The sequence below is a fragment of the Microcaecilia unicolor genome, chromosome 2 (genome assembly GCF_901765095.1).
Source record: "Microcaecilia unicolor chromosome 2, aMicUni1.1, whole genome shotgun sequence".
Classification (NCBI taxonomy): domain Eukaryota; kingdom Metazoa; phylum Chordata; class Amphibia; order Gymnophiona; family Siphonopidae; genus Microcaecilia; species Microcaecilia unicolor.
In genome coordinates, this window is record NC_044032.1 from 625,622,646 (window position 1) to 625,644,430 (window position 21,785).

At 42.9% G+C, this 21,785-nt stretch overlaps 1 protein-coding gene across 1 annotated transcript in view; it reads right to left on the reverse strand.

Moving 5' to 3' along the window:
- Positions 1 to 21,379, reverse strand: part of USP38 (ubiquitin specific peptidase 38) — a gene marked incomplete in the record, with an annotated part of 169,277 nt that extends 147,898 nt beyond the window's left edge. The window contains 1 exon segment of the mRNA XM_030191689.1: positions 21,244 to 21,379.
- Positions 21,380 to 21,785: the final 406 nt, after the last annotated feature.

The window sequence follows — 21,785 nt, forward strand, 5'->3', positions numbered from 1 at the left end:
CTCAGTCCCTGCAGAACGACTTACCTGAAAGAAGGTAAGCAGACCCAATTGCTTCTTTAATCTATTGCACAATGTTGTAGAGAAGTCCCACCTCCAGTCTGGTAGCCCCTGTGCTACCTTGGAGGAGAGAGGTCTCCTAGAAAGAGAGCATCACCCTGGTGAAGTAGGAAGTACTCCTGTAGCCAGGACCTGCCCACCTTAACCAGGGTGGGACCAGGCTACTGGCATCGGCATATAAAAAGCAGATAGAGCAGCTTTTAAACTAGAAACTAGGGGAAGGCCGACAGTCGCTCAAAAGCGCATGGTTCGGGATAAGGTATCTTTCAAAGATATCACCAAAACAGGGAAGATAGGGTATCCCGATAGTGAGGTTGCAAAAGAGACCGTAGTAGATCAGGTGTCCTTAAATAAAAATAAACCTCAGACAAAAGATTACAAAATAATACTGTCAAGTACTGAGTATGATGTAAATAGGAACAACAAATAGTTTGAAATGTCTATATGCGAATGCCAGAAGCCTAAGAAATAAGATGGGAGAGTTAGAATATATTGCACTAAATGAAAAATTAGATATAACAGGCACCTCTGAGACCTGGTGGAAGGAGGATAACCAGTGGAACACTGTCATACCAGAGTACAAATTATATTGTAGTGATAGGGTGGATTGAATTGGTGGAGGGGTAGCACTGTATATTAAGGAGAGCCGGGAATCAAATAGATTGAAAATTCTGCAGGAAACAAAACACATCTTGGAATCCGTATGGATTGAAATGATAGTGACAGGAGTGTACTACCGTCCGCCTGGCCAGGATGAACAGACAGATGTAGAAATGTTAAAGGAAATTAGGGACACAAACTGGGCAACACAATAATAATGGGTGATTTCAATTACCCCAATATTGACTGGGTAAATGTAACATCAGGGCATGCTAGGGAGGTAATATTCCTTGACGAAATCAAGGACTGCTTTATGGAGCAGCTGGTACAGGAGCTGATGAGAGAAGGAAAAATTCTAGACCTAGTCCTTAGTGGAGTGCATGAACTGGTGCGTGAGGTAATGGTGCTGGGGCCGCTCGATAACAGTCGATAACATAATATGATTTGAAATTAGCTTTGAAGTATACATAGAAAATCAAAAAGGCGGCTGAGGGGAGATATGATACAGGTCTATAAAATAATGAGTGGAGTTGAACGGGTACATAAGTATTGCCATACTGGGACAGACCAAAGGTCCATCAAGCCCAGCTCCTGTTTCCAACAGTGGCCAATCCAGGTCACAAATACCTGGCAAGATCTCCAAAAAGTACAAAATATTTTATATTGTTTATCCCAGAAATAGTGGATTTTCCCAAACTCCATTTAATAATGGTCTATGGACTTTTCTTTTAGGAAGCTGTCCAAACCTTTCTTAAACTACGCTAAGCTAACCGCCTTTACCACATTCTCTGGAAACAAATTCCAGAGTTTAACTACATGTTGAGTGAAGAAACATTTTCTCCGATTCATTTTAAATTTACTACATTGTTGCTTCATCGCATGCTCCCTAGTCCTAGTATTTCTGGAAAGAGTAAACAGAAGCTTCACATCTACCAGGTCAACTCCACTCGTTACCTCTATCAAATCTCCTCTCAGCCGCCTTTTCTCCAAGCTGAAGAGCCCTAGCCACTTTAGCCTTTCCTCATAAGAAAGTCGTTCCATCCCCTTTATCATTTTCATCACCCTTCTCTGTACCTTTTCTAAGGTACAGAATTGAACACAAATATTCGAGGTGCAGTCGCACCATGGAGCGATACAAATGCATTATAACGTCCTCATTTTTGTTTGCCATTCCTTTCATAATAATACTTAACATTCTATTTGCTTTCTTAGCCGCAGCAGCACACTGAGCAGAAGGTTTCAACGTATCATCAACTACGACACCTAGGTCCCTTTCTTGGTCGGTGACTCCTAACGTGGAACCTTGCATGACATAGCTGTAATTCAGGTTCCTCTTTCCCACGTGCATCACTTTGCACTTGCTCACATTAAACGTCATCTGCCATTTAGACGCCCAGGCTTCTAGTCTCATAAGGTTCTCTTGTAATTTTTCACAATCCTCCCGTGATTTAACAACTTTGAATAACTTTGTGTCATCAGCAAATTTAATTACCTCACTAGTTATTCCATAAGTACATAAGTAGTGCCATACTGGGAAAGACCAAAGGTCCATCTAGCCCAGCATCCTGTCACCGACAGTGGCCAATCCAGGTCAAGGGCACCTGGCACGCTCCCAAACGTAAAAACATTCCAGACAAGTTATACCTAAAAATGCGGAATTTTTCCAAGTCCATTTAATAGCGGTCTATGGACTTGTCCTTTAGGAATCTATCTAACCCCTTTTTAAACTCCGTCAAGCTAACCGCCCGTACCACGTTCTCCGGCAACGAATTCCAGAGTCTAATTACACGTTGGGTGAAGAAAAATTTTCTCCGATTCGTTTTAAATTTACCACACTGTAGCTTCAACTCATGCCCTCTAGTCCTAGTATTTTTGGATAGCGTGAACAGTCGCTTCACATCCACCCGATCCATTCCACTCATTATTTTATACACTTCTATCATATCTCCCCTCAGCCGTCTCTTCTCCAAGCTAAAAAGCCCTAGCCTTCTCAGCCTCTCTTCATAGGAAAGTCGTCCCATCCCCACTATCATTTTCGTCGCCCTTCGCTGTACCTTTTCCAATTCTACTATATCTATATCTCTACCAATTCCATCTCTAGGTCATTTATAAATATGTTAAAAAGTAGCGGTCCCAGCACAGACCCCTTGGGAACCCTACTAACTACCCTTCTCCATTGAGAATATTGACTATTTAACCCTACTCTCTGTTTTCTATCTTTTAACTAGTTTTTAATCCACAATAGAACACTACCTCCTATCCCATGACTCTCCAATTTCCTCTGGAGTCTTTCATGAGGTACTTTGTCAAACGCCTTCTGAAAATCCAAATACACTACATCAACCGGCTCACCTTTAGATTGGTGAGGCAAGCTTTCCCTTCACTTTCCATGTTGGCTTTGTCTCATTAATCCATGCTTTTGAATATGCTTTGTCTCTACCATTTTGCCCGGCTCAGTCGTCAGACTCACCAGTCTATAATTTCCCAGATTACCTCACTATCAGGATACCCTATCGTCCCTGTTTTGGAGGTATCTTTGAAAGATACCTTATCCCGAACCATGCACTTTTGTGCGACTGTCAGCCTTCCCCCTGTTTCTAGTTTAAAAGCTGCTCTATCTGCTTTTTAAATGCAGATGCCAGCAGCTTGGTCCCACCCTGGTTAAGGTGGAGCTCATCCTTTCTGAATAGGCTCCCCCTTCCCCAGAATGTTGCCCAGTTCCTAACAAATCTAAAACCCTCCTCCCTGCACCACCATCTCATCCACACATTGAGACTCTGGAGCTCTGCCTGTTTCTTGGGCCTTGAACGTGGAACGGGTAGCATTTCAGAAAATGCTACCCTAGAGGTTCTGGATTTGAGCTTTCTACCTAAGAGCCTAAATTTGGCTTGCAGAACCTCTCTCCCACATTTTCCTATATCACTGGTACCCACATGTACCAAGACAGCCGGCTCCTCCCCAGCACTATCTAAAATCCTATCTAGATGACGCGTGAGGTCTGCCACCTTCGCACCAGGCAGGCAAGTCACCAGGCGATCCTCACATCCACCAGTCACCCAGCTATCTATATGCCTAATGATCGAATCACCAACTACAACAGCTGTCCTAACCCTTCCCTCCTGGGCAGCACTTGGAGACATATCCTTGGTGCAAGAGAACAGTACATCCCCTGGTGGGCAGGTCCTGGCTACAGGAGTACTTCCTACTTCACCAGGGGGATGCTCTCCTTCTAGGAGACCTCCCTCCTCCAAACTAACACAGGGGCTACCAAACTAGAGGTGGGACTTCTCTACAACATCCCTGTAGGTCTCCTCTATGTACCTCTCTGTCTCCCTCAGCTCCACCAAGTCTGCTACTCTAGCCTCAAGAGACCGGACATGTTCTCTGAGAGCTAGGCGCTCTTTGCCTCGGGCACACACATATGACATCTCACCAACTGGGATATAATCATACATGTAACACTCAATGCAAAAGACTGGATAGCACTCCTCTCGCTACTGGACTGCTGACTCCATCTTAGTATTTTTAGTTTTCAATAATTTAACACTTGCTAAAGTATTAAAGATATTAGCCTAATATAAAATGACTTTTAGTTTATATAATATATTGTATGATTTATTGTTTCCTTCTTAGATAGTAATGGAAAGTATTTAAAACTCTGTAAGAGTACCCCTTGCTTGTTACATTAATTACAATAACTGACTATAAATGAAGAGTTGTCCTAGGGGTGGGCAGGAACACTAAACTAGATCCCTCAGTGCCTGCTAGAGTCTATCTATTAATGCTGAGGTACAAAGTTCAAGTTTTTTTTAAACTATGGGGAAAAGACTATGGAGATTAGTTGATAATATTTTTATTTTGCCTATCACTAACCTGCAATTCCTCATTTAAACCCCAATCTTTAAGTTCCCAAAGCAAAATAGTGTTTACTTACCAGAGAAATAGTAACATAGTAGATGACGGCAGAAAAAGACCTGCATGGTCCATCCAGCCTGCCCAACAAGATAAACTCATATGTGCTACTTTTTGTGTATACCTTACCTTGATTTGTACCTGTCCTTTTCAGGGCACAGACCGTGTAAATCTGCCCAGCACTATCCCCGCCTCCCAACCACCAGCCCCGCCTCCCACCACCGGCTCTGGCACTGACCGTATAAGTCTGCCCAGCACTATCCCCGCCTCCCGCCACCGGCTGTGCCATCCAATCTCGGCTAAGCTCCTTAGGATCTATTCCTTCTGAACAGGATTCCCTTATGTTTATCCCACGCGTGCTTGAATTCTGTTACCGTTTTCATTTCCACCGCCTCCTGCGGGAGGGCATTCCAAGCATCCACTACTCTCTCCGTGAAAAAATACTTCCTGATATTTTTCTTGAGTCTGCCCCCCTTCAATCTCATTTCATGTCCTCTCGTTCTACCTCCTTCGCATCTCTGGAAAAGGTTCATTTGCGGATTAATACTTTTCAAATATTTGAACGTCTGTATCATATCACCCCTGTTTCTCCTTTCTTCCAGAGTATACATGTTCAGGTCATCAAGTCTCTCCTCATACTTCTTGTAATGCAAATCCCTTACCATTCTCGTAGCTTTTCTTTGCACCGCTTCAATTCTTTTTACATCCTTCGCAAGGTACGGCCTCCAAAACTGAACAAAATACTCCAGATGGGGCCTCACCAACGACTTATACAGGGGCATCAACACCCCCTTTCTTCTGCTTGTCACACCTCTCTCTATACAGCCTAACAACCTTCTAGCTACGGCCACTGCCTTGTCACACTGTTTCGTCGCCTTCAGATCCTCAGATACTATCACCGCAAGATCCCTCTCCCCGTCCATTCCTATCAGACTCTCCCCGCCTAACACATACGTCTCCCGAGGATTTCTATTCCCTAAGTGCATCACTTTGCATTTCTTCGTGTTGAATTTTAATTGCCAAACCTCAGACCATTCTTCTAGCTTCCTCAGATCCTTTTTCATGTTTTCCACTCCCTCCCGGGTGTACACTCTATTACAGATCTTAGTATCATCCGCAAATAGGCAAACTTTACCTTCTCTCAGAACTTCTCAGAAGCGTCTGTTTACGCTTTTCAAAAATACTAGGACTAGGGGGCATGCGATGAAGCTACAAAGTAGTAAATTTAAAATGAATTGGAGAAAAAGTTTCTTTACTCAACGTGTACTTAAACTCTGGAATTCGTTGCTGGAGAATGTGGTAAAGGCGGTTAGCTTAGCAGAGTTTTAAAAAAAGGTTTGGCCGGCTTCCTAAAGGAAAAGTCCATAGACCATTATTAAATTGTACTTGAGGAAAATCTATTTCTGGGATAAGCAGTATAAAATGTTTAGTACTTTTTTGGGATCTTGCCAGGTATTTGCGACCTGGATTGGCCACTGTTGGAGACAGGATGCTGGCCTTGATGTACTTATGCACTTATGTAATGGTAGCCTTTGAAGCTGCCAGTCCTTTGTGACAGCTGCCAAAAGGTGGTACGCTTGTCAAAATTCCTCTGTCCTGATCAAATACTGCTTGAGAACTCTCTTATGCCCATATGATCAAAAGCAAACATGGGTGCTAGAGGCCAATAGCGCTTACTAGCGCTGCATTTTTGTTGCCTCTCTCTGTGCCTTTTCTAATTCTACCATATCTTTTTGAGATGCAGTGACCAGAATTGCATTGAGAAAGATCCATTAGACTTGAACATACCCCGTACCAGGGGATCCACCTTACGCACATCAGTCGCCATCAGATCTTCGTCAAAGTTCAAGGTAAAGAACTTAAGAGTAGCCACACTGGGTCAGACTAATATAAGCCCATCTAGCCCAGTACCCTGTTTCCAACAGTGGCCAAGCTAGGTCACAAGTACCTGGCAGAAACCCCAAAAAATCAGCTCCTGCAAATTCTTCTTAGGAAACACCCACATCACCAAGGGGTCCTCACCAGAAGAAAGAACTCCCTCGAGCACAGCCTCACCCTCAAGATCATCTGCAGCATCATCCAACCAAGCTCTGGATCCAAGAATTCCACGGAACTGTCCTCCTCCTCCAGATCCCAAGATGTTTTAAATTAAAAGGAGCAGCCCCCCCCCCCTCCCAGAGAATCCACAGAAAGGGGCTTGGGGTGCTTTAAAAGAAAAGCCTGATACATGGACAGTGCAAACTCTGGAGGGAAACCCCCACCGGGAATTCCCCTGTCACTGAAACAGCATCAGAAGATTGCACTGAGGACTGCTCTCCAGCCAGCACCGCGGACTGGACCAAAACAGCAGCAGTTCCTACTGAAACCAAAACGCCAATCTGAAGGGAGAGGAATCTGTCAAGGGGTCCGCTAGCACTGAAGCAGCCACCGAACAAGACACAACCAAATCCCCCAACTGCAAAACACCAGACTGTGCAAGCAGTACAAATCTTATACACTCCCGCCAGAGTCAGGCCCCGGCGCTAACAAACTGAACTGCGCCACAGCTTCTCAGCTATAATTGCGGGAACGTGCACCGCCTGCTCAATCCCAGAAGACAGCTGCTAGCAGCGCACCAAAGCCCTAAAGCACTGATGTTTCTGAAAACTACTCACTACCACTTATTTCTATAGCACTACTAGACGTACACAGCGCTGGACATGAAGAGACAGTCCCTGCTCAAAAGAGCTTACAATCTAATTAGGACAGACAAACAAGGGATAAGGGAATTACTAAGGTGGGAATGATAAAACATGGGTACTGAACAAGTGAGTAAGGGTAAGCATCAGAAAGGGGAGTTTAGCCTAGATTTGAAGATGGCCAGAGATGAAGCTTGACATACTGACTCAGGAAGTCTATTCCAGGCATATGGTGCAGCAAGATAAAAGAGCAGAGTCTTGAGTTTGCAGTGGAGGAGAAGAGTGCAGATATGAGAAATTTACCCAGTGAACAGAGTTCCCGGGGAGAAGTTTAGGGAGAGATAAGAGTGGAGAGGTACTGAGGAGATAAAAAGTGAATGTACTTGTAAGTCAATAAGAGGAGTTTGAACTGTATGAGGAAACGGATGGGGAGCAAATGAAATGACTTGAGGAGAGGGCTAATATGAGCATAGCGACACTCGTGGAATATAAGTTGTGCAGCAGAATTTTGAACAGACTGAAGGGGAGAGAGATGAAAAGAAAGGAAGTTTGTGCTTTGCTCTTTCTTGCTTCAGGAAAAAGTTTGTTTTTTCTTCTAAATCTAAGGCGCACAGCCCAACGTGGCTGTTTCCAAGTAGCACTCTCACATCCTTCCCTCAAAGGGGTCAAGGCTTCACAAAACTCCGCTCCTGCAGAAGGCTGAGAATGGGCCATCAGGGGGGAGTGGGAGGGACTCAGCCACCCGAGTGTGGCACCCCCGAGGCTAAGAAAAGAGAAACCCCACAGGTCTCAGCTTCCATATACAGCAGGAATGCCCAGTGCACAGATGTCACAGACTCAAAGAAACTAAGGCAAAGGAATTAAAAAAAAAAAAAAAAGAGAAAAGCGAACTGACTGAAGGGCTCACTACCTACCACCTGCTGGAGACCGAGAATACTAAGTTTGGCTGGGACTGAACAGGGACCTTATTGGCTCCCTCAAGAGTCAGAATTCTCAGCCTCCACCTGCTAGTAGGCATGCATAATCCCATCAGTCATTTTCTCAGCCAGTCTGGAGGGACACGGAAACCACCATTTCTGCCTTCTGCTGTAACTTCCTATTTCGCGCGAAACAGGAATTTGCATCAGAAGGTGGGAGTCAGCAAAGGAGGGAAGGTCCTGGAGCAGGCCTATGAGAAATCTCTTTGCGTCGCGATGGGGAGGAAGGGAAGAACAAAAGGAAGGAGGGAAGAGATGCCAGACTCACTGTAATTACGGTTTTTATTTTTTACCACGGAAGCAAGGCTTTTTACCACTCCCGCGGGGCAATAAACTGTTTTTGCTCCCAGACCCACAAACATTGGTAAACAAAACATTTCTACTGTGGATTACTGCAGGTCCCCGTGTCATTCTCTAGCTGCACTAATTGGAAAATTAGCATGTAGCCATTAATGGAACAAAAAGAAATTGCAGCCATTTTACAGCTGTGTTAAAGTGGCCTTAGTGAGCAGGAAACGCACTCACTAAAGATAGCAGCGCCTACTTTTAGCACAGTTTAGTAAAAAGAGGCCCTAAATCTGATAAGGTTAAATAAAATTATTTTCCTAAAATTCTAGTCAAAGATTTAAACCCCCAAGTATAAAAAGGTTAAAAAATAAGGTATAAAAGTAATAAATTAGTTTAACGAGCTTCTGAACCGGCTGTCGTGTAATTGGAGGGGGATTATAAATAAGCAAGCCCCCACTAAATCAGAAGTCCCGGAGGTTACACAAAAAGTTAAGGTCTCAGTACACCTAAATTCATACAATTCCATCTTGACTATGACAGCCATTTCTCCACCATAACTATTTGCTCAGATGCAGTAAATGAAAGAATTATCTAGGGGATAGGACTGTTATTTACTAAGGTGCGCTAACAGATTTAGTGCATGCTAATGATCAGCGCACAATAAATGATAAGGCATCCATTATATTCCTATGGGTATCTTATCATTTAGCATGCACTAATCGTTAGCATGCCTTAGTAACAGGGCCCCAAAATCTCACCATCCACTGTGGGAGCCAGGTTCCTAAAAAGTAAAAGCATCTCTACTTTCACATACTGTATCTTCATCTGATGAAACTGTTTATCATGTGAAAAGACCTCTATTTTACACCAAAAAAATAACATCAACAGAAAAACTGCAAAAAAATTCCAGCAGTTCCTACAGGCAAAAAGGAGAACTGGTAGTTCCTATTGTGTGTGTCACTCACCTGACACCTTACATGAGTCTTTACACCTTTACCTGCTCCAAGGCTTTCTAAAGTTCCAAATCCATCATAAAAGTTTAAGGAGGAGCAATATTTTAAATCAACAGGAACATAAAAATACAAGGTCAGTAATGGACAGCAGGCGGGAACAATGAGAGGATTATATTTCATCTGTGAACACTTCTCATTTCTGTAGATGCCTAATATTTTTTCCATTATTAAAAAAAATGTTGCAATCATTGTTTAGTGATTCTTTTAAAAATATGCAGTTATAGAACACTGCATGTTAATTAACTACTGACCAGGTCTTCACTCATTGCGATTACTGGCCATGTAATTTGGTTTCCACCAATGGAAAGTGTTACGTAAATTTAAGATTTCAACCACTTATTAAGTTTTAGATTAGTTAAGACATGCTCTACTGGTTAATATTCCATTATATATCTGAACACAAAGAAGGGTGTTTTCGATATGATGTCTAAGTCCGATTTTGGACTTTTTGCAAAAAACATCCACAATCTGAATAGGAAAGGTCATTTTCAAAAAAGAAAAAGGTCTATTTTTTTTTTCCAAAAATACTGTTTTGAACAAGGTTTTGTGATTTGGACGTTTTGTTTTTTGGTCCTTTAAAAAAAAAAAAAAAATGTCCAAGTGCAAAATGTAAAAAGCCATTAGGGTGTAGGAGGAGACAGCTTTTTTAATAGACTGGTCCCCCTGACATAGGAAAGCAATAGGGCACCCTAGGGGGCACTGCACCAGACTTCATAAAATACTACTATTACTACTTAACATTTCTAAAGCGCTACTAGGGTTACACAGCTCATTGTTGTTCCCTTGTCTGCTGAGGCCCCCCCCAAAACCCACTACCCCCAACTGTACACCACTACAAGTGTACAGCGCTGCGTACGTCTAGTAGCACTATAGAAATGATAAGCAGTAGTAGTACTACAATAGTCCTTATGGGTGAAGGGGCACCCATATGGGTATAGTAGGTTTCCAGTGAGTTTTGGAGGGCTCACAGTTTCCTCCACAAGTGTAACCGGTAAGGGGGAGGTATGGGCCTAGGTCCACCTGTCTGCAGTGCACTGCACTCACCACTAGATTACTCCAAGATCCTGCATATACAGTGGGGGAAATAAGTATTTGATCCCTTGCTGATTTTGTAAGTTTGCCCACTGACAAAGACATGAGCAGCCCATAATTGAAGGGTAGGTTATTGGTAACAGTGAGAGATAGCACATCACAAATTAAATCCGGAAAATCACATTGTGGAAAGTATATGAATTTATTTGCATTCTGCAGAGGGAAATAAGTATTTAATCCCTCTGGCAAACAAGACCTAATACTTGGTGGCAAAACCCTTGTTGGCAAGCACAGCGGTCAGACGTCTTCTGTAGTTGATGATGAGGTTTGCACACATGTCAGGAGGAATTTTGGTCCACTCCTCTTTGCAGATCATCTCTAAATCATTAAGAGTTCTGGGCTGTCGCTTGGCAACTCGCAGCTTCAGCTCCCTCCATAAGTTTTCAATGGGATTAAGGTCTGGTGACTGGCTAGGCCACTCCATGACCCTAATGTGCTTCTTCCTGAGCCACTCCTTTGTTGCCTTGGCTGTATGTTTTGGGTCATTGTCGTGCTGGAAGACCCAGCCACGACCCATTTTTAAGGCCCTGGCGGAGGGAAGGAGGTTGTCACTCAGAATTGTACGGTACATGGCCCCATCCATTCTCCCATTGATGCGGTGAAGTAGTCCTGTGCCCTTAGCAGAGAAACACCCCCAAAACATAACATTTCCACCTCCATGCTTGACAGTGGGGACGGTGTTCTTTGGGTCATAGGCAGCATTTCTCTTCCTCCAAACACGGCGAGTTGAGTTCATGTCAAAGAGCTCAATTTTTGTCTCATCTGACCACAGCACCTTCTCCCAATCACTCTCGGCATCATCCAGGTGTTCACTGGCAAACTTCAGACGGGCCGTCACATGTGCCTTCCGGAGCAGGGGGACCTTGCGGGCACTGCAGGATTGCAATCCGTTATGTCGTAATGTGTTACCAATGGTTTTCGTGGTGACAGTGGTCCCAGCTGCCTTGAGATCATTGACAAGTTCCCCCCTTGTAGTTGTAGGCTGATTTCTAACCTTCCTCATGATCAAGGATACCCCACGAGGTGAGATTTTGCGTGGAGCCCCAGATCTTTGTCGATTGACAGTCATTTTGTACTTCTTCCATTTTCTTACTATGGCACCAACAGTTGTCTCCTTCTCGCCCAGCGTCTTACTGATGGTTTTGTAGCCCATTCCAGCCTTGTGCAGGTGTATGATCTTGTCACTGACATCCTTAGACAGCTCCTTGCTCTTGGCCATTTTGTAGAGGTTAGAGTCTGACTGATTCACTGAGTCTGTGGACAGGTGTCTTTCATACAGGTGACCATTGCCGACAGCTGTCTGTCATGCAGGTAACGAGTTGATTTGGAGCATCTACCTGGTCTGTAGGGGCCAGATCTCTTACTGGTTGGTGGGGGATCAAATACTTATTTCCCTCTGCAGAATGCAAATAAATTCATATACTTTCCACAATGTGATTTTCCGGATTTAATTTGTGATGTGCTATCTCTCACTGTTACCAATAACCTACCCTTCAATTATGGGCTGCTCATGTCTTTGTCAGTGGGCAAACTTACAAAATCAGCAAGGGATCAAATACTTATTTCCCCCACTGTAACATCTTAGGATGGAAAGCAATGTTTTAAATCACATATTTGGGGGGGGGGGGGGGGGGGGGTGGAAGGGGGTTAGTGACCCTTTGGGGAGTAAGGAGAGATCATACCCGATTCCCTCCAGTGGTCATCTGGTCATTCAGGGCACCTTTTTGTGCCTTATTCGTTGGTCTAGCTCAAAGCGTCTTAATTTTAGTCCTGGATGGTTTTGTTTTGTTCCATTATAGCTGAAAAACGTACAAGTGTTAGGAACGCCCAGATCCCGCCCTTAACATGCCCCTGACACACTCCCTTGTAATTTGAATGCACTTCTGACGGACTTTATAGAAAAATGTCAAAAATTGTTTTTGAAAATACCAATTTGGACGTTTTTGTGAGAAAAAAAAATGTCTAAATGCAGATTTATGCCACTTTTTGGACGTTTTTCTCTTTTGAAAATGAGCTCCAGAGTAAGCAAAAGCAATAGTTCCGTTTCTTTTCTTTTTCGGCATTTTGTATCTTTCAGCTTTCTTAAGTAGCAGAGGTAAGATGTTGATTTTGTTATAATATTACTAGTAAAACAGGCCCGTTTCTGACACAAATGAAACGGGCGCTAGCAAGGTTTTCCTCGGAGTGTGTATGTTTGAGAGAATGAATGAGAGGCAGAGTGTGTGTGTGTGTCAGAGAGAGAGAGAGTGTGTGAGAGACAGAGTGTATGTGTGTGTGTGTGTGTGAGAGAGAGAGAGAGAGTGTGTGAGAGACAGAGTGTATGTGTGTGTGTGTGTGTGAGAGAGAGAGAGAGTGTGTGAGAGACAAAGTGTATGTGTGTGTGAGAGAGGGAGAGTGAGTGAGTGTGTGTGGGGCTTCGAGTTCCATGACCCCCTCCTTCCCTCCGAGTTCCAGCCCCCCCTTCCTCTCCTCCCCTCTGAGTTCTTGCCCCCCTTTCCTTGGAGTGTGTATGTTTGAGAGAGAGTGTGTGGGTGAGAGATGGAGTGTGTATGTGCGAAAGAATGAGTGAGAGAGAGACACAGTATGTGTGTTTGTGTCAGAGAGAGAGAGACAGCGAGAGTGTGTGTGAGAGACAGAGAGTGAGTGTGTGTGTGTGAGAAAGTGAAGCCTTCAAGCCTTGAAGCATTCGTGCGCTCTGTAAGGCTCCACCTCCTCAACTGACGACACGTAGTTCCGGAACGTTGCAGGAACGCTTCAAGGCTTCACTTTCTCGGCTTCAGAATGTTGGAGGTGCGTTTTATTATATAGGATGTTAGGAGTTTGCTGTAGAAAACATTAAGTACATCGAAACGTGCATATTTAATCAAATGCAAGCAAATAAAATAAATCTGATAATCCAGCAACCTGAAAAATATCTACACCAAATTCTGGAGTAAACTAAGAACGAAGCCTTGAACAGCATTATTATTAAAATACTAGCAGACACCAGCAAACCACTTATGAGACCCCAGCACTTGCCTTGTTCTATGGCACCAGTATCACTGTCCCCTTCTTTCTGCTGCTCCCGTGCTCCTCCAGTCCACTCGAGCTGGCAGACCCAGAAAAGAGCTAGACTGCAGCAAAAGGAGGAATGTGAAAGGTGCCATTGCTTCCCAGCCAGGTGATGTCCAAATGCTGGTGCCACTTCAAGTGCTCTGCTGGAGTCTCCTGTTCTACACAGCTCAGTCCACCTGCCGCTTGCCATCCAACACCACTTCTAGCTAAGCTCATCTAGATATATACTGAGGCTCAGCACTTCCTTCCCCTTCCAAGCTTATGATTACTGGCATGGCTGCAGTACCTTATCTACTACTAAGGGTCCCTCCTTTTATTGTTCTGAGCAGGACAGTGGGCTGCTGGTGCAGATGCTCAGCCTCTGGTCTCTAGGCAACAGCTCAGCAGACTTGGCTTTGTTTTACACCTGGTTGCCATGACAGCCTAGGCAGAAAAAACCATCTCTGCAGCATTCAGTTTAGGGAAAGGGAACTTAATATACTGCCTTTCTGAGGTTTTTTGCAATTACATTCAAAGCGGTTTACATATATTCAGGTACTTATTTTGTACCAGGGGCAATGGAGGGTTAAGTGACTTGCCCACAGTCACAAGGAGCTGCAGTGGGAATCGAACTCAGTTCCCCAGGATCAAAGTCCACTGCACTAACCATTAGGCTACTCCTCCACAGCAGTTTCTCACAGTGGTGGGAGGTGGGGCTGGTGGTTGGGAGGCGGGGTTAGTGCTGGGCAGACTTATACGGTCTGTGTCCTGAAAAAGACAGATACAAATCAAGGTAAGGTACACACAAAAAGTAGCACCTATGAGTTATCTTGTTGGGCAGACTGGATGGACTGTGCAGGTCTTTTTCTGCTGTCATCTACTATGTTACTATGTTGTCCTGGAGGGACACCTTGCCAGATCACCATAACGAACACGTGCGAGAGAAATGTTCATATAATGGATCTTGGCTATAGGCATATTTATTTCATGCATATTCACTGTGGACAACCTGAAAACCCAACTGGCTAGGTGTGCATCCAGGAAAGGGTTGAAAAGCATAGGTTTACAAGACCAGTACTGAAACTATTTTCAGTTATATGATTACACTGATCCCTCTGATAAGTTCTGCAATTAAAAATGCACGGTAATACATACAGGGTGCACAATACTAGTTCATTAATAAAATGCTTCTTTTCATGGTTACAAAGCAATGGCAGGTGTTTCTTCAGCTTGTGTGCAAAGACAAGTACGTCAAGCTCCATCTCTGGCTCTCTTGAAATCTAGGCTAAAAGCCCACCTTTTTGATGCTGTTTTTAACTCCTAACCCTTACTCACTTGTTCAGTACCCATGTTTTATCATCATTTCCACTTTAGTAATTCCCTTATCTCTTATTTGTCCTAATTATATTGTAAGCTCTGTCGAGCAGTGACTCTCTCTTTATGTCTCGTGTACAGCATTGCGTATGTCTAGTAGCGCTATAGAAATGTTAAGTACGGTAGTAGTAGTGTTGTGCATACCATGCTAGTAACCTTATTCCTAACCCGGGGTATGTAGCTTATGATCTCAGTCTCTCAAATTTACAGCTATTGTTCGCCATAGTACTTGAATTGAGCCAAAGAGAGCTTCCTTCTGCAGGGCAAAATCTAACATCAATACGCAACTTACTGTTTTCAGATATTCCTGAAAATTCCTTTTCATTAGGTCTTTGGCATCCAGGGAAATATTTCCATATTCTTCTGTCAAATTTTCTTAGCCTTTGACTACATTTCTTGGTATTTGAGGCTATTTTCTCTCTCTACACAATCCACAGAGTAATTGCTTGCACCTTTACAATCAATGCCATTCTGGAGTTTTTCCTCTTACTATGTTGCCCATTACCTTGCATCTAGGGTTTTTTTTTTTAAATTAATTAATTGGAATAGTGATGTTACATGTTATCATTACCTCTTCATTCTCCATACGTTTCTTAAGGTCATGATCCTGGTGCATTTCCAGTGCAGTGATGTAATGTTTACAAAAGTTTCCAATGGATGAGACATGTACCTTGCTCCTTTCTGTATAGAAAATTTCTGCAACCAGATCTTTGCAGCTAGCTATGAAATGAGTGACCATTTCTAGCTCTCTCTCTTGCAGAATCGACAAAAATGTACCAGATTTTTCTATGCTGGCTCTAAACCATCTTGTCCAAAAGCCACTGTCCTGGGCTGCAATTAATAATCGCTTGCTCATCCTTAGGTTTCAATGTGTCCAGTTTTTGTTCAACATATGGTACCTAGAGTAACACTTTGTATTTCCCATTGTATTAGCAGTGATGAGGAGGGGTGCAAAAAAAAAAACAAAAAAACTTTCCCTCCTCATTTCCCCTATTATTATTGCATGTGTGTCACACCGAATGGTTTCCGATCTTTATATAAAATGTGATATTAGAAAAGAGAACCCGAACACATATCAGAGTTCTTACATTATTGCATCATTTATTTAAGGAACAAAGTTATCCAGTGCCCATGTCACTTATGTGAAAAAGTAACTGCCTCCTAAACCTGATTGCACCATCTTTCGCAGCAATAACTGCAACCAAACACTTCCAGTAATGGAATCCTTATAGACAGAAGTTCTATGTGTAAAGGGAAAGAGAAGAGAATACTGACAAGGCTATAGCCAGATTGAACAGACAGATGATGATAACAGAAATTAAGGAAGTTAGCAAATTTGGCAACAGTATAATAATGGGTGATTTCAATTAACTCAATATTGACTGGATAAATGTAATGGCAGGAAATGCTAGGGGGGAAAGGCTACAGAAACTAGGGCTCTTCAGCTTAGAGAAAGGACGGCCAGGTGGAGATATGATATATGCCTATAAAATCCTGTGTGCAGTAAAATGGGTAAACGTAAATTGATTGTTTACTCTTTCAACAAGTACAAAGACAAGGGAACATTCTATGAAGTTACATGGTAATACGTTTGAAACAAATAGGAGAAAGCATTTTTTTCACTCAAATAGTCAAGCTCTGGAACTCGCTGCCACAGAATGTGATAACAGCAGTTAGAATATCTGGGTTTAAAGATGGTTTGGACAAGTTCCTGGAGGAAGAGTCCATAAACTGCTATTAAGATAAACATGGGGAAAGCCATTACTCTGAGATGGTAGTACAGAATCTTGCTACTCTCTTGGACTCTGCCAGATACTTGTGACCTAGATTGTCCGCTGTTGGAAGCGGAATACTGGGCTAGATGGACCATCCGTCTGATCCAATATGACAAATTATGTTCTTATAGAATTGGTACAAAATACATATTCTATGAGTATCTATTGCAATGAATAGCTTACAGACGATATGTAGTCAGGTTATGTGTCCGTAATTTTTGGGAATGTTACTTGATCTCCCTTTGGAAGAAAGAACTCTTCTACCTGTTATTAGCCACTGTGATAAGTCTGGATGCCTGACCAACTGATTTTTACAATCTGCCAGGTCTTGAAGGCATGATTAACTGCTTGAGCCAAAAACTGGACACTATCTGAGCCAAGGTTCTTCCGGTTTGGGTCTCTTTTCAACCTATTTTCCAGCTCTATTGTTGTTATATCAGACCATTCCATAACTTTGATATTTGCCTTTTCCAGATTCTCAAGTATGTAAGGTAGACATTCTGCTTCTCGACTGTATAAGCTTTTCCAGAATATTTCTATTTCAGCTTTAGTTGGTAGTATTTTCACTGTACTGCTGTTTTTTTCCCCAGGTAGCACTGTAAAATTGTTTTGGGTTCTTTCTGAACAGTTTATTTTGATATCTCTTTTTTTTTTTTTTGGGGGGGGGGGGGGGGGATCCATATCTCCAAAGTAACAGCGAAAATAAACTATTGGTCTGCTTATCCCCCCCCCCCCCCCCAATACCATAAGAACATTATTGGTTTAAAATGTGCTAATGCCCAACACTGCTCTTTTGGTTTGATTTTAAGAACATAAGAGTAGTCATACTGGGTCATACCAATGGTCCATCTATCCCAGTATCCTATTTTCCAAACAGTAGCCAAGCCAGGTCACAAGTACCTGGCAGAAACCCAATTAGCAGCAACATTCTATGCTACTAATCCTGGGGCAAGCAGTTGCTTCCCCATGTCTGTCTCAATAGCAGACTATGGACTTTTCCTCCAGGAGTTTGTCCAAACCTTTTTTAAACCCAGATATGCTAACTGCTGTTACTACATCCTCTGGCAAAGAGTTACAGAGGTTAACTATTCGTTGAGTGAAAAAAATATTTCCTTCTCTTTGTTTGAAAAGTATTTCCATGTAACATCTCGAGTGCCCCCTAGTCTTTGTACTTTTGGAACAATTAAAAAAAAAATCTTTACTTCTACTCGTTCTATATCACTCAGGATTTTGCAGACCTCAACCATATCTCCCCTCATCCGTCTCTTTTCCAAGCTGAAGAGCCCTAACGTCTTTAGCCTTTCCTCATATGAGAAGAGTTCCATCCCGTTTATCATTTTGGTTGCTCTTCTTTGAATCTTTTCTAATTCCGCTATATCTTTTTTGAGAAACAGCTACCAGAACTGAATTCAATACTCAAGGTGCAGTTACACCATGCAGCGATACAAGGGTACTATAGTATTTTCGGTCTTATTCGCCATCCTTTTCCCAATAATTCCTAGTACCCCATTTGATTTTTTGGCCGCCACCGCCACACATTGAACAGAAGATTTCAGCATATTATCTACGATGACATCTAGATCTTTTTCTTGAGTGCTGACCCCCAAAGTGGATCCTAGCATCAGGTAACTATGATTTGGATTATTCATTCCAATGTGCATCACCTTGCATTTGTCCACATTAAATTTCTATTCTACTACCTCTCACACCAAGTCCTGCATTCCACAAAGGAATAAACAAAATAACTCCCTCTCTTGTCAGTTCCTAAAGGAGTTGCTTATCTCATATAATAACTTATGCATCCTACCTAAGCGCAAAACTATGGAATGGACTCCCTAAAGCTGTGAAAATAATCCATGACCATCTGAACTTCAGGAAATAATTAAAAACCACCCTCTTCAAAAAGGCCTACTCCACCGATCCAACGTAAATCCCCACACCCTCCCATCCTCATGGTGCCTGATACACACCTACCTCATTTCGACCGCAATATAACCTGCATTTGTTATCAACCGACTGGCGAACGCCTGTACGGTACAATGTAAGCCACATTGAGCCTGCAAATAGGTGGGAAAATGTGGTGTACAAATGTAGTATTTCCTGATATGACATTTATCCAGTCAATACTGGGGTAACTGACCAATTATTATAGTGCTGTCAAATTTGTTAGTTTCCCTAATTTCTGTTAACATTTCATCATCTGTCTTTTCATTCTGGACAGTAGTATAGCCCCATTACCATTTTTTTTCTTTTCACCCATGGAATTTCTATCCATGAAGATGTCACGAAACAATCTGTTTCTTGCCAGCATTTTTATAGTCTTTGGCTCAATTCCTTCGCTATGGTTTATTATGCTTAATATACCACCTTTCCGAAATCAAACAAATAAAAAGAGAAAAACAAAGGGAATGTCAGTTAAACAGGAAAGAGAAGAATAGAGAACCATCCCAATCATATCAAGGATCAAGACAGAAGCACACAGGTCACTATAACACAGCACAGCATTCACATCAGCTAGGTACGTACAGGATAAAAAGACGAACTGCCCCGGTTCAATCGCCAAAGGCCTCTTGAAAGAGGCAGATTTTTAAGGCCACCCTGAACCTCTGATAATTCAAAACAGAGGTTAGAAGGAAGGGCATTCCAGAGCAAGGGGCCAGTACAATAGAAACCTCTATTTCTTCTATTATGTGCTCCCTTTCTCTTTTTCCCTCCTCTAATTGCTCATCTCACCCTCATTTTGCCCTCCATTTCTCCTTCTCTGGCTTCTTTCAATCTTCCACATCTCCCTTTATTACTTCTCCCACTTACCTACAAGCTCCCCCTTCAGCTCTTCATACCACCTCTGTGACTCTTCCTTCTTGCCTCTTTTGCATTTGAGAGAGAGAAAGAGCGAGCGAGCATAGGTGTGAGGGCATAAGAGAGCAAGTGAGCAGGGGCACATGAGAGCAAATGCCTCAGTCGCAGCAATAAAGGGTAACTATGCTTCTGAGAGAAGGAAAAGCTGCTGCCTTCTGTTGGCCTTGTGTAAGGGCACATTTTGGGCTTGATTTATTAAGTTTTCCTTTTCCATAGGTATAGAATGGGAAAATAGTACATCAGGCCCTAATGGAGCTGAGGTACATTTATTCCTTTTTTTGGCGGGTGAGGGGGTGGGGACAATTGTGACAAATGTCTCAGCAGTTGGTTCTTTACCTAATTGACTTACCTGCACGAAACATCAAACGTTCATCACGTACCTTCTTAAACCTCCACTACCCCAATTGCAGAGGACTCAAATACAAATCACTACACGCATCTACCTTCACATACCTCTGCACAAAATCATGGAATAAACTACCGAATGCTATAAAAACAACGCATGACTTAACAACCTTCCGGAAGTTATTGAAGACGCATCTGTTTGAAGAGACTTACAATAAAAATCCTCCTTAATGACTTGATTCCACTCTACATCTAAACCAACTAATACTGATCCCTTCTAATTTGATTATGTTAATCACATTATCACTATTGGTCATTATATCTTACCTGTTTTATTTTGTGTTATGTAAATAATTCTACTGACCTATCTACCTAATTTCTTACACAGTAATATGTTAAATTAGACCATACCACTTACTCTGTTTATGATTATACCTTTTGCAACATAGTGTAAGCCACATTGAGCCTGCAAATAGGTGGGAAAATGTGGGGTACAAATGCAGCAAATAAATAAATGCCTGATCTATGTGATTATATGTCTTGCCTGTGTCTCTCAACTAAATGGTAAAATTTATCTGTACAGTGCTACATACACTCAGTATCACTATAAAAACATTTAACAATGGTAACATTTAAGGAATGGAATCACTGGACTGGTGGGGGGCAGATGTAATGTGCTCTCTCTGCCCCATTTTCTATTTCCAAGAAAAATGCTTCGTAAACCTGATCCCAGACAGGCCTCGCTATCATTTTCTAATTTTTATTTCATACACATTATGAGCTGAAAGTACTAAGAATTGCAAGCTAAGATTCTGTATTACTTTCGTTTGTGAAAAAGTGCCTGTGAAAATGAAAACACACAAGTACTGGAGGGGAGCCCTGAAGAGATTATGTTTATGAGCTTGCTGGGGGCTGCGTTTTATGAGGTTTAACACTGCTACACCGCTCAGCTTCCATGTCACTGCTTAGACATTGTCTCTTTGGATAATGGAGGCGACATGTTCTGGTATAAGCAGAGCGTCATCTCAGACGGCCAAGATACCAAGGCACACGCATTCGGCTGCCCTCACGCCAAGCCCCCCCTCCCCCCAAGTATTCGGGGATCAGGGGGGGGGGGGGACCGGCCTCCCCTCCCCATGATCTGCCATCTCTCCCTCTGTCTTCTACTCTTCTCCTTGCCCGTGATCGGGCACCTCTCCCTCAAACACCCCCACCGTCCCCTGTCTCGTCAAACTCATACCTGAGGTCGCCCACCAACACTTCCACAGCTTTCCTTCTCCGGAGCCACATCTCCTATGATACAGCAGCTTCTTCTCTCCCTCTGAGGCAGGCATCCCGCTTGCCGGAAGCAGGAAGTTGCGTCAGAGGCGAGCTGGACGTCAAACAACGGGGTTTGCGGGTCTCCCGCGGGGATGGAAGTCCAATAGGAACCGCCTCCTCCTCCCATTAAGAGCTCAGATTGAGAACAGGAGACGGTAGGAGGGAGGCTATGTAGCCCGTTATATCGGTTGAAGCCAGTAGGCGGAGATTGCCACCACATTGGTTGACCCAAAACAATAGAGTTATTGAAAACAATAGTAAAAGATTATTAGACATAAGGGACTTCCTATGCGTGGCCCATCTGTAAAAAGTCAAGAACTGTTCCAGTTGGATAGGCAGTGCCTTTAAAGGTGGAGGACAATTTTTTTATTTTTTATTATTACATTTATACCCGGTTACCATATGGCTCCAGAAAAAGGAGGACGGATTGAGCCAGCCGGGTTTTACTTCCATTGCTTTCAA